Source organism: Rhinichthys klamathensis, unplaced genomic scaffold, assembly GCF_029890125.1.
Source record: "Rhinichthys klamathensis goyatoka isolate OS25496 unplaced genomic scaffold, OSU_Roscu_1.1 h1tg000011l_1, whole genome shotgun sequence".
NCBI classification, from domain to species: domain Eukaryota; kingdom Metazoa; phylum Chordata; class Actinopteri; order Cypriniformes; family Leuciscidae; genus Rhinichthys; species Rhinichthys klamathensis.
The window spans coordinates 19,689,873-19,703,934 of record NW_026606564.1 but is presented as its reverse complement, the minus strand read 5'-3'; the positions used below and the strand labels follow the sequence as shown (position 1 = coordinate 19,703,934).

Genomic DNA, 14,062 nt, shown 5'->3' with positions numbered 1-14,062 from the left:
ATGATTAGTAGTTATACAGTATGACTATTATAATTCTGGTTACTTTTACTTAATCAGTTATTTTAGGATCATTTGAAAGTAATGAAATCAACCATCATTGTGAACTTGAAGTAATAATGCAATGACAGACGATTCAACAATGAATAAAGATTGGGTAAATATGATTGTAGAATGATATTATACTGTAATAGAGAATATATCAAATTGGGTTCAGTTTTCCCAGCACAGTGTACATTTCTGTTTCCCAATGAATTCATATTTAGAGTCAGTTAAACTCATTAAACAATCAGAAATGATTAAGACCATTCGGTTATTTTACATGGCAATATATTTGTTTGTAACTCACTTTATTTGATAGATTGTTTTTGCTGTTGTTGATGATAACTCTTTATTCTTCATGATTGTCTTCAATAAGATGTTGTTGATGTGTGTAAATGTTGTGATTTGCAGGTGATGCTGAAGGATTGAGTGTTTTCAGAAAGCAGTGCTGATCAGTTTTCAGGGTCAGTTTAGCTGCAGTATGTCAGAGGAAAGAGGAAAGGACTCTCTCTCTCAGATGAGTCTCTCAGAGAAACACAGGTGAGACTGCGTCTGTTTCACACTCTCAGTTTAAACTCCACTGGACTTTGTGTTTCCCTGTCAATAACACAACTTTAAGCATTGCTCTATATTTACAAATGCTTTGCACAACTTCTTAAAGCTGCAGTCCGTAGCTTTTTTAAGTTAAAAATAATCCAAAATAATTATATTAAAAAAAAACTTATTCTGCCAGTGGTCAAAACTATCTGCTTGCCATAGCTAGATTCAAAACGGTTAGCTTGTAATAATGATTTTAATTCCAGTGGTACTGGTGGGTTTCCGCGGGAAATTCGAGCATGTCTTTGCGTCATGACGTCACACCCGTACACATAAAGAAGGAGTTTCGGCTAGCCGGCTATACTGCGCGTAACGAGATGTTTAGATGTATAGGCTTTTCTCGCAGCACTTTACATAATTAAACTTATGGCATCCAGAAAGATCCAAACAACAATCATCAGTGTCAACTGGAGATTCAGCAGTTATAAAACCCAAAAGACTTCGTACTTCGGATTTAAGGTGGCTAGAGAAAGAGAAAGAAACCGTCTCATGCGAACACAAGGATTTAAACATCGGCGGGGCTTTTGAAAAGTGCGTGAACTCCGTGTTTTGAAGGGGTTCGAAACGGAAGAAGAGACGGCTTTTTTCTGCTGAACAAGTAAGACATTTCAATAGTTCAATCGTGTAACAGTACGTTTTCTTAATTCACACAGTTATGGAGTTTCCTTTGTTGTGCCTTTCTCGTTTTGCTATTATGAAGAATATGAATTCTGAACTACACAGGTAACCATAAAACACATTAAATTTAACATTAGTCACGCAATGCTGATGTGATGTTGTTAACATGAACAATTTGAGAACAAAGTAGGCTATAATTTGCACGGTTGCTGTAAATCGCGTTGATTAAATCTAACGAAGCTTATCATGTCGAATGCTTTTTCCCCCTTAGTTGGTCAGAACAAAAATGGATGTTACTTACTTGTTCAGAAGACATTTTCTTATGAAAATTCTTATGTTGGTCAAACATTCAAAAAGTGAATCTGTGATTCTGTATGCCAGTATCCATAAAGCGCGGTGACGGACAGCAGCACTCGCCTCAAAGCACTGTGTTCATCCGCGCTGTTTCATGCCGATTTACAACCCACGTAAAGATGATAATTCCGCGAATCACTGCAGTTGCAGATTTCGAACAGAGAGATGGCGACAAAGAGGAAAAGCTACGGACTGCAGCTTTAAATTAACTCTGACATTGTCTATAAAGCCCTGTTTGCTCTATAGAAAATATCACAGGTAATAATTTGTTAATTACCTCCTAGACGTACAGTAGCCTGGGTTTCCCCATGGTGTATCTCAATCTCAGTGAGACGTGCACTGTACATTTTTTTTTCGTAAAATAACGGTAAAAAGTCTGGCAGCAAAGTTGCCAACCACTTACCGTCAAATTACAGTAAAAAAACTTAAATTATTTTACAGAAAAATGTTGTTTTTTGAAAACGGATATTTACTGTAAACATTTTCTGTATTTTTACAGTCAAACTGCTGTAGAAAGAAAAAAAATCTCATTAAAAAAATGTCTGTTGAATGTTAAACGAATGTATAAATCTGTATAAAAACTTACAAATATTGCAGAAATACCTTAAAATTACATAATTAAAACAAAGACTTCTGTTTTAATACAGTATTATTTGGTATATTTTTAGGATAATCCAATCCATCTACAAGAACTCCTTGTCAAAGTAAAGACTTTTCTATGTAAAACACACAGAAAATGTTGTATAATTACCTTCAGATACCCTAATTTAAAGCCTAATACCAGTATATTGATTGATTTAAACTTTTATTTTATGTTATTATTCAATCTATTTACAGTAAATTCCTGTTAAATATTGGTTTTATCCTGTACAAAAAAACAAGATCTTGTTATATTAAAAAATGTCTGTTGAATGTTAAACGAATGTATAAATCTGTATAAAAACTTACAAATATTGCAGAAATACCTTAAAATTACATAATTAAAACAAAGACTTCTGTTTTAATACAGTATTATTTGGTATATTTTTAGGATAATCCAATCCATCTACAAGAACTCCTTGTCAAAGTAAAGACTTTTCTATGTAAAACACACAGAAAATGTTGTATAATTACCTTCAGATACCCTAATTTAAAGCCTAATACCAGTATATTGATTGATTTAAACTTTTATTTTATGTTATTATTCAATCTATTTACAGTAAATTCCTGTTAAATATTGGTTTTATCCTGTACAAAAAAACAAGATCTTGTTATATTAAGTTTAAGAAACATATTTTTAACAGTTATTGCTTTATTAAAACATTATTTGACAGTAATTACAGACACATCTCCAATAAATGTACAAGCTTTTACCATTAATATGCAGGTTTACTTTATATAAACATTATTTGACAGTAATAACAAGCAACTCTCCAATATTTCTACATGTTTACCATTTAAATAAGGGGGTTTACTTTATATAAACATTATTTGACAATAATTACAGGCAACTCTCCAATATTTCTACATATTTGTACCTTTAATGTATGGGGCTTTACCTTCTATATACTTTTAACATCAATGTATGCAGGTTTACTTTATATAAACATTATTTGACAGTAATAACAAGCAACTCTCCAATATTTCTACATATTTGTACCATTTAAATACAGTGTGCTACTTTATATAAAGATTATTTGACAGTAATAACAAGCAACTCTCCAATATTTCTACATGTTTACCATTTAAATAAGGGGGTTTACTTTATATAAACATTATTTGACAATAATTACAGGCAACTCTCCAATATTTCTACATATTTGTACCTTTAATGTATGGGGCTTTACCTTCTATATACTTTTAACATCAATGTATGAGGTATACTTTATATAAACATTGCTTTATACTAATTAAAATCAACTTTCCAATATATCAACATGACATTTACTCAATGTATGGATTCACTTTATATACACATTAATAGACAGTAATTACAAGCATTTCTCCAATATATGTAAAAATACACATGTTTACACAATATTTGATAGCAATTACAAGCAACTGTCCAATATATGTACATACTTTTTCCATTACGGCATGGGGTTTACTTTAAAATGCACATAGGCTAATACGGTCAAGTCCTTCAGTCATAAAGTTCTTTGTTTGTTACTGGAAAGAACTTAGCTTCTAAACTAAGAACAAAGTTAATATATAATCAGTATTAATGTACAGATGTGAATGTGCATGCTAAAAAAGTTCATTTGGCAGATTGATATTCACCCACGTCCTTTCAAAATTCCAACGATGGCTATGATCCTCTGTAGTGGCTCTCACCAGGCATTGTCCTGAAACATAGATAAGATGTATCATGCTTGTAAAAATCGCCAGAGCAGAGCCATTAGGTTGCCCCTTAACAATAATTGCAGTTTGGAGCTTGAATGAAAATTGAACTGTATGCGTTGCGACGTTCGTCTGTTATAGGACAACTTAGTTTGAATAAACGAGCAGACACTGATTAGCTACTTGCTCTACGTTTATTTAAAATTAACAGCAAGACGACAAGAAGTGAATGTGCTTTCCATTAAATGAATCACACACAGTAAACAAATCCTTAAGAAAAAAAACAACTTTGTGTGATTTATTTAAAACAAAGCACAGTAAACAAAACCTTAACAAAAAAAAACTTTGCAATGAAGTCGTTCATCCTCGGATGCGGCGCCGTGCGCACTGTTACAAAAAACCCCGTGCACACAGCCAAGCGAAATGGGGTCTTGCGCACCCAACGCGTCATTTTTGCAAGGTGCGCGCGGACCATAGACAGTAAAAGAAACGGACGCGTCGAGTATAAACAAGGCTTTACTCCGTGTCAGCGCGCGCTCTGATCGGTAAAGGTGCACAGACCTCTCCCAAATCATCTCCAGCACTCAGCCTCCGAAGCACCACTAACTCCGCCTCCGTTTCCCTCGTAAGCTGATAATAGTATTTAAACATTCTCTATGATAAATTTTTTTTGTAAAAAATATTTGAATAACGGTTTTGGCGGTTATAGAGTTCTAATGACGGTGTTCAACTATAACCGTCGGTCTCACGGTTATATAATAGCCTTCACTCCCCTACTGTTACGTGTTTGCAAGAGGCAACAGTAACTTGTAAGATGTAACGTTAAGTTAACAGCTAACGTTATTAAATTAATGTTAGTCAACCAAAGGTATTTAATAAGGGTGTCACGATTTCAATATTAAATCGAAATCGATCGAAATTAATTCAATGGTATCGAAATCGAAATAAAAAATGGTATCGTCGATACTGCCACGCCCCATGTCGCGTCCGTGATGGAAAGTTCGGATCGTTTTACAGACTCTATTGTTCAATCTCGTTCATCAAAATTAACTAAACTTTTTTTCTAGTCATTTCAGGGGCTTTAAATGTTATACTATTAACATGCAAATTCCCCGAACATTAAGAAGATGTACATCATGAATGCAGTGAAAAATAATTTACACTACATGGAACAAATAATTACTTTACCTTCCGAGTCTTTTGTTCATTTGTCGCGTGACAGAGGCAATGAACAGATCGTTTATGATGAATGACTCATCACGGTGCGGAAAACAAAACACCTGTTGAAAGGCTGCGAGTCCTCTAACTGACACATCATGGCAACTGCAGATATCGAAGACCCATCAACGGAACTTGAACACCCCTCCTGCTTCTCTGAAGTCGCCGGTGTGGAGGTATTTTGGATTTGCAGTGCAGTATGTTGACAACGTTCGCGTTGTCGACAAAAAAGCCACAGTTTGCAAGCTCTGCTATGTGCGTGTACCATATTCGTCCACTGGCAACACGACTAACATGGCTGCGCATCTCCGCAGACAGCACAAAAATATAGATTTGTCGGTCAAACCAACAACTGTACAAACTACTCTCCCGTCTTCATTTGGAATTAAATTTCCAAGTAACTCAACTCGTGCAAATGCAATTACAAGCGCCTTAGGAGTATTCATCGCTGCAGATATGCGGCCTTATTCGGTAGTGGAAAACTCCGGATTTAGGCATTTAATTAGTGTGCTAGAACCGCGCTACGAAATCCCAAGTAGAACGCATTTCACAACTACGGTGATACCCTCATTGTACAACAATGTAAAGGAGAAAGTTATTGAAGGTCTGAGAAGTGCACATTTAGTGGCCTTGACTACAGATTGCTGGACCTCCAGAGCAACACAGAGCTTCATGACTGTCACAGCACATTATATTAATGAACATAAATGTCATCGTCTGAGAAGACTGCAGTTACAAAAGCAAAGTAACCTGCCATTTAGTTTCTCTTAAAGGGATAGTTCGGCCAAAAATGATATTTAAACCATGCATTACTCACCCTCAAGCCGTTCGAGATGCATATGTCAATCTTGTTTCAGACGAACACATTTTCAGTTATTTTAGAAAATGTCTTAGACCCTTCAGTGGATATAATGTGAAGCAATGGGGTCCACCTCCTTCAAGTCCCAAAATGTGCATATATCCTTCACAGAAGTAATCCATCCGGCTCCGGGGGGATAAACGAAGGCCTTATGAGGGTAATCCGTGCGGTTTTGTCGTAAAAATATACATATTTAAAACTTTATAAATGAAAATATCTGACTTCCGGCAACGATCGACGCGCGTCCACGGGTGATGAAAGTCGGCGTACGAGGTAGGACGTAGCATAGATATCATATGGAGACTAGATGCCCTATTGGCCGCTGGAAACCGAGAAATCCGGCCGCCATTTTGAACCGGTCGTATTCCTAGTTTCGTTGCGTGGCAGCAGATAAGATGCCAGAGCATTGTGGAGCATTTTCCTGTTCTAGTCGTCGGACCATCGAAAATAGGGCTTTTCACAAGTAAGTCTTAACATTACCGTACTATTGGTTGTATTTTGTGAATAGAATATTACCAGATAATCAATAAGGAGCAAGGATATTTGCTATTACTGTACTGAAATCGTTGTGAAATGCTGTTTACTGCATCAGCCGGTGTTCACCCGGCATGGAGAGGTGGGGTAACTGTTAAAGTAGTAATTACAAGAGCTTCTAGGTTATCAGATAAGCATTCAACTGCCCTGTTGTATGTTATTTGTGTTTGCGCATGTACCAGGAGACCAGTTACACGCACATGATATCAGGAAGCAATGTAAATACAAGCATTACAGCGTTGCAAATTGAGTTACCCCTCCAACTTCTAGTTTTATTGATAACCTATATCTTATCACATGCGATTTGGCTATTGATATTACAGAAGTCCTGTGGTAAAATTACATTATTACCTTACTCCATCTACCCTTGTAAAGTTAATCCGAATAGGGCTTTAGTCTCGACATTTTCCCCTCCCACATCCACATACAATAAAAAAGGTATAGGCTTAATGTTGTCCGAATTTAATTTTTAGAAATTACTGATGCAAACACGGTGAAAAGCTTCTTCTCAATTTTTATTACAGGTGGCTGCGTTCGGTGGATTTGGTGTCTGTCGATAGGGCGTCTACCTATATGATGTCTATGGGACGTAGCTTCGTGACGTAGAACGAACGCGCCCGCGCAGCCAGAGAGCAGAGCAAAACATCACCCATGAACGCGCGTCGATCGTTGCCGTTTTTTTTTTTTTTTTTATCGAGAATCGAATCGAATCGTGACCTTGGAATCGAAAACTTAATCGAATAGAGAATTTGGAGAATCGTGACACCCCTAGTATTTAACGTTAATGTTATGATGGCTGATGCATGTTTCACATTCAGGGCTAACGTTAATAATGGTTTAACTTTATTAGGACCAGCATGTTACATGCTAAAGCTAGACAGACTTTTATAAGGTTAATACATAATGTAGGCCTAACAAACGGTGAGTTTTAACGTTAGCCCTGCTGACTCGACATAATGTTAACTTGCATATTAAAATTGTAAAATGTATAAAAGCTGCCGCACTTAACAAGCACATTTGACATTGTGAGGAAACATATATATATATATATATATATATATATATATTATGTATATGAAATTTATTTCAATTGTAAAAATGTTATCTTTGAGTAATGCCATCTTTGAGACTGTTAGTTGTTACATGATTAAAAATGTAAACATACACATAAAGCATGGCAATCCGGTCAGAAATGTGTATCATAGAAAGGGAAGCACACACACACAAAAATGCCAGTTGGTACACCAAAATCAAATAACCCTAACCCCATTAAATAATTTTACCTGCATCTGAGGGTCTTTCCCTTAATGTTTCCAGTGATTAAAGAAAGGACTGATGAAGGTGACACGAATCTCCCCTTTCGACAAAAGGACAGAAAGTTACTCAGACTTTCCATCAGTAACAGTATGAAAATCACACTTAATACTATCCCAGTGTAGGTTTTCGAACAGTACGTGGGTAAAATTGACTTACTGTAACGTTAGTTGGTGAATGGGTCTTTCTGTTGGGTGTTCTCCCCCGATAAACATCTTATTCCAATGCTTGATCTAAAAAATAAAGTAAACAAATATCTTTTCAATATGTTATCAGTGTTTGAAGAGGTTATGTAAACATACTTCTAACGAATAAATGACGGTTTTATCACTTTACTCATTCCCACGCTTTTTTACCTCTCATGTTAACTTACCAACAACAAAACACAGCAATGTTAGATGGTACTAACACATTGAAATACGTGCTAATATCGCTACGTTAATAGTGAAGCAGTACAAAAACACACACAGAGATACCGTAACTTATTTATCTTATGAGGTTGCAGTAAGCCTATAACAGGTAAATTACCCGTGTCCCTAAACGTTAGACTGTTAAGGACTGAAAAATGTTTTCTTACCTGAGATCGCCAACAGACCACGTACGACCCCTTCCTCTGTTCATATTCCAGCTTTTGTTCTTCATTGACATAGCAACTAAAATTCGCTCAGAATTTAAGAATTCAACAGGCAGATATAAAATAATCCAGGTCTGACCGAGTAATCAACGCAAACAGCAGCTGCTCACACCAACCGAGAGTAACGGACGTATTTTCAAACTTAAAATAGGCGCGCAGAGCTGCGCACATTCTCATTGGACAGTTTCCTGGAAGACAGACAGATTAACCAATCATGCTCAAAGTAAAACGGAGAAACAACCAATAACAATAGCAATAGTTTGCGCGAGTTGCAGTCTGTATTATTATTTAATTAATTGGTCAAATGACATGACAGTGTATGAATATGTAATAATGCAATGTACACTGTTAGCCAAGCAGACAAAATTGGCAAGCATACAAAATTGTAAATTCACACAAAATCACATAAAGCAAAAGGTTTCTGCTGCACTGCTCTATTGAGGGTGAAACTATTATTGTTAATGATAATACTTATATTTTAACATATACATTGAAGAACTGTTATGAAAATCAGAAAAATCATTAAATGCTAATGAATTATCATAATAATATGTTAAAAGGTAGATATTTATGTATGTTGTTGAAAACATTACGTTGTTTCAACGTACAGATCTTGTAAAAAATTAAACGTTGATTTAGAAAGTGTTTTTGTTAACCTTTTTCAACCATTTAGCATTAAACGTTGTTTCAACGACTGGCATTATTTCAATCATATTTCAACGTTGAAGGTCGGTCATGTGCCGGCTGGGTATATTAATCTACCTTTAGTGAAAGCTGAATGCCGATATCGTGGAAATGTTCCATACTTTATCCAGGCTCTCTACTGCTTCGCGCGAAGTTATGACGTATCCCCCTCCCAAAGTCAAACAATATCATTGGTCGAGATTGCCTCTGGCGTATGATTCGTCCAATGATTGTACAACATTCAATTATTTGAATCTGCGCGCACTTTCGCACATGCGACCAAAATTTGTAAGGGTGCGACAAGAATTTTTCCTAGGTCGCACCAGTGCACCTAACGTTCTCGCATGATCGCATCCGCTGCCTCTCCACAAACGAGTATTTTGTTCTCCTTGCACGCATGGTTGGATCATATCGTGGTCTAAACCAATCAGAGATAGAGATTGGGCGGGTCTTTGCCTCTGATTGGTTGTGGTTCAGATGTTCCTGTAGGACTAAAATGCTCCGTGCTGTGTGATTGAAATAAATTGCGACCTGTCACCTGAGCACCAGAGAATCAGTTACGGCAATCAGCAGCATCAGCTAAATAAACGCAGGAAAACAGACGACGAAGAAACTTTTAAAAATGTAGGCTACTTGAACTAGGTAAAAAAAATATTGATTTTTCGATTTGAATCGATTCTCATTGATTTTTACGAACCGTTGGGCTATGCTGTTTTCAGTTGATGAATGAATGGAACATTGTAGCGAGCATCCCATCCAATAAATCGCAATAATCTTTGTGCTTTGTTACTATTGATATGAAACAAAGTCTCAGATTTCAAATTAGGTCCATTTTCTTACGAAATTCAAAAACATAAATATATAGTGTATTGACGCTGTGGCGTGAGATCGCTCTGGCTCTGCTCAAGAGAAGCATGATTTTCTCTTCTGCCTTAATAATACCAGTTACAGCGCGAAATAAACATGAACGAGCATCTGAAAGTGTGTTAAAAGATAGAGTACAACTTATCGAAATCCGTATCTTTCACATGGAATCGCTCAATCAGTGTTTCAACCGTGGAAACACGTCAGTAAAACGCTTGTAAACAATGTCATGTAACGTCACATTTACCCAGTAATATCCAGTGCCCATAAACTCGTTAGCTAGCTAGAAAAATTAACTCTAGAGGAGCATTGTGCCTAATATATGGACCATATTACATATTCATTATAATTTTTTATGTTTTTCAATATTTACTGCATGTTGTTTGAAAAAAATCTGGCAAGTTTTTATGCAGCCACCATTTAAATGTTTATATTTCATATAACTTTATTATTATTAAAAAATAATAATAGTGTAATTTAGGTGTTTGTGTACAAATCAGGTAATTTTTACCTTCAATATTATAGTAGGCTAATGAAGCATAGTGGGCTACAACTGACTCCCAGTTTACAGCATTAGTTGAGATTTGTTTTTCTTGAGAAAATTTGCCATGTATTGTACCTGATATCCAAAATAATCAATATTGAATCGAATTGTGAAATTTGTGTCAATACCCTGCCCTAACTTGAACAATGTAAAAACAGCACTTTATTTTTTTTTTAAAGATTTATATTTTTATTTACAGTATAATTGTGCTTCAAATAAAAAATAAAAAAACTACACCTTATTCTTGTTTAAAAGCCTTTACATAATATATATGAATATATGGAGCGTGATAAAAAGGTGACCTTGAAATTGTGGCGTTAAAGGCAACGCGAGACGAGGAAAAATTTGAGTGCACCTAAATTTTGTGCTGGTGCACCTAATTAAAAAAGTTAGGCGCACCAGTGCAACCAAGGCAAAAAGTTAGTCTGGAGCCCTGCAGAGACTAGAAAAACAATTCGGATGTTTGTTTACACGTTGTGTAATGTTTCAACCATTTTAATGTCTTCAATTCCTTTACCCCCAGTTTACCAAAGCTCAAGTTTATGCTACAAGAGCCTTGGTTGAACTCGAGCCCCAGAATAAATTCCTTGTCTTTCACACATTGCTCACCTATTGTAAATTAAAAATATATAGCACCCCATTGTAAAGCTTTATTCATAGTGTGGCGGTTTGTTCCCATCAACCGAGAAAATTGTGGAGTGGCCTAATGATTTCACAGCAGTGAGCGCCTTGAATTTTGTTGAATATAGATTGACTTTGTGTCTTAATGCTTCAACGTTTTTAAAGTGGATTTACAGCCTTTACTTTTAAATTGAATCACATATTTTCTTCTCAAATAAGCATATGAGATACGTGTCAATATAGTATATGGTCAGAAAATCACTGTCAGGGCAGCATTTCAAACAGACAAAAAGGACAATGTCACCCTTAAAAGCCAAGCCAAAAGAGGACATATCAGCACACAAGATTCAAGAGTCCTTTCACACCAACAGGCAGACAGGCGGTTAGTGTCCAGCATTTTTGAGCCTGGTTGTCTTTGAGCCTGGTCAACTTTGCTGCAACTGTCCCAAAGCATGATGATCCAAGACTTGAGGCTGCAGCACCAGACAGCAGCAGCTACAGTGCACGGGGTGGGGTCTGAAAATGTTGCCACTCAATTTTTTCTCTGCCACTTATGAAATTGTTACAGAACACTTCAGAATTGTAAACACTGAGTCAGTGGTACCTGGCAGTAGAAACACTGGATATAGGATGCATAAACAATCACTGACTATTCTTGATTTAATTTTATATTAAACTTAAGCTCAATTATTTCATGTACAATAACTGTATATTTAGTTACACTGTGCAACAATATCTCCTACTGTATTCATCCATCTTTCAAGGCAATATTTTTAGATCTGTTTCTGTAGTATAACACACAGTAATTATTATGTTCAATTTTTATTTACAGCATATCTGCATGAAAGGTATAGCCTACATAGCTGTTTTTTTATTTATTTTTGTATTTTATGTATATATTTTTTATCTATCACTTTTGTATCTGCACTTGTTGAATCTTAAGCTGATGTGGCCAGCAAAGTTTATCTTTGCTTCTGAAAAATATCTGCATTGGTGGCAGGGGACTTGGAAGTTTTACATTTACCCTGTATTTGATAGGTGTGAGGTGCTAACCTAACCCTAACCCTATACATTAATGGTAAAGTAATGTATATTGGATAGTTGCTTTTATTTACTATAAAACAATGTTTATATATAGTGAACTCCTTGAATTAAAAGTATGTAGATATATTGGATAGTTGCGTTTAATTACTATAAAAAAAGTTTATTCAAAGTAAACCTATACATTAATGTGAAAAGTACGTGTTTTACATCTAAAAATCTGTACTTTGACGGGGAGTTCTTGTGAATGTAATTGATAATGTTATGAATTTACCAAAGAATACTGTGTAAAAACAGAAGACTTCTTTAATTGTATAATTGTAAGGTATTCCTGCAATAATTTCCAGTTTATATGCAGATTTATTCATTTGTTTAATGTTCTACAGACATTTTTTTAATGAGATTTTCTTTTCATTCTACAGCAGTGGAACTGTAAAAATACAGAAAATATTTACAGTAAATATCTGTATTTTAAAAAACAGAATTATTCCGTAGAATAACTTAAGGTTTTTTACTGTAATTTGACGGTAAGTGTTTGGCAACTTTGCTGCCAGACTTTTTACCGTTTTTTTACGATTGTTTTTTTTACATGTATTTACCTTAAATTTAAGGTTTCACAGTAAAAAAACACATAGTTGTCTTAATTTTAAATAAGCGATTTGTTTTGTCTTTTTACATAGAATTTAATGTAATTTAATATTCAAGCCAATTAAACAAAAGAATAATCCTGTAAAAAAAACTATAATTTCTCCTTATATGAATTTACAGATTATTACTTTTATTTTATGGTTAATGTTTTTAATAAAAGTTTTTTTCTGTATTTTAATGACATTTACACGTAATGTTAAAAAAACAGAAAAGATCTGTAAAATAATACAGTATATTTCTGTGAAAAAACTTTTTTTTTTTACAGTGTGGTCTGACGTTAGCCAGGCTATTCTAGATGCTGAATTAATCCAAATAAATGTGTTTTTAGATCATAAAATTATTGATAGACATTAGAAAACAACTATACACTTAATTTAAGTATGTTAACAAAATTGTATCGCACAGACATTTCTTCTCTCTTTTCTGTCAATAAACAAAAAATTGACAAGTTCTCATAAATTATGGTCAAGTATCTTTTAAATCCTCAACATATTTAATTTAATCCACTCATGTACATTAAATAAATTGTTAAACTAACGTAAGCCAGTAAAATAAAATGATGGTTAACTATAAAACTGTAAATTGTGTGAGTGTGTGTGTTTCTGTGGAGGATTAGATAAAGACACAGATGTGTTTCAGACACAGTTGATCCTCCTTTACTAAAGTGTTTTCTCTCTCTCTCTCTGTTCTTTGTGTCATCAGTGTAAGATCAGGCTCACATGTGTCCAGCTCTGTGTCTCTGAAGAGTGATCGCTCTAAAGATGAAGATTTACCAAACTTCAGTGAGAAAACACCATCATCTAATAAAAGGTATTTTGTGTAACTAATTTTTTGTCACACGTTGACTGTGTTTAAAAGTTGTATCAGTGAATACCAATCATGAAACATTTGAAGAGTTTGGTTCCAAAACGCAATAAATCCATTTAGATTAATTTGAGTAAAAATGTGTTTTCTTTACTAAGAAAGTGGAAAGATGAAAACCACTATTTTCTGTTTCAAACTTTCACATAGCATTTGTAGGTCATAATAAAAAAATAAAAAAAAAATCCAGGTTTTGATTTTCAAAGATTTATTATAAAAACGGATTATTTTTTCCCCCAAAATGCAATAAATCCATAAAAAAAAAAAAAAAAAATCTAAATGCAATTAATCCATTGAATCAATATAAAAGTTT

At 34.7% G+C, this 14,062-nt stretch overlaps 1 protein-coding gene across 1 annotated transcript in view; it reads left to right on the top strand.

Moving 5' to 3' along the window:
- Positions 1–14,062, top strand: part of LOC130100468 (ribonuclease inhibitor-like) — a 669,359-nt gene that overhangs the window by 276,616 nt on the left and 378,681 nt on the right. The window lies entirely within an intron of this gene.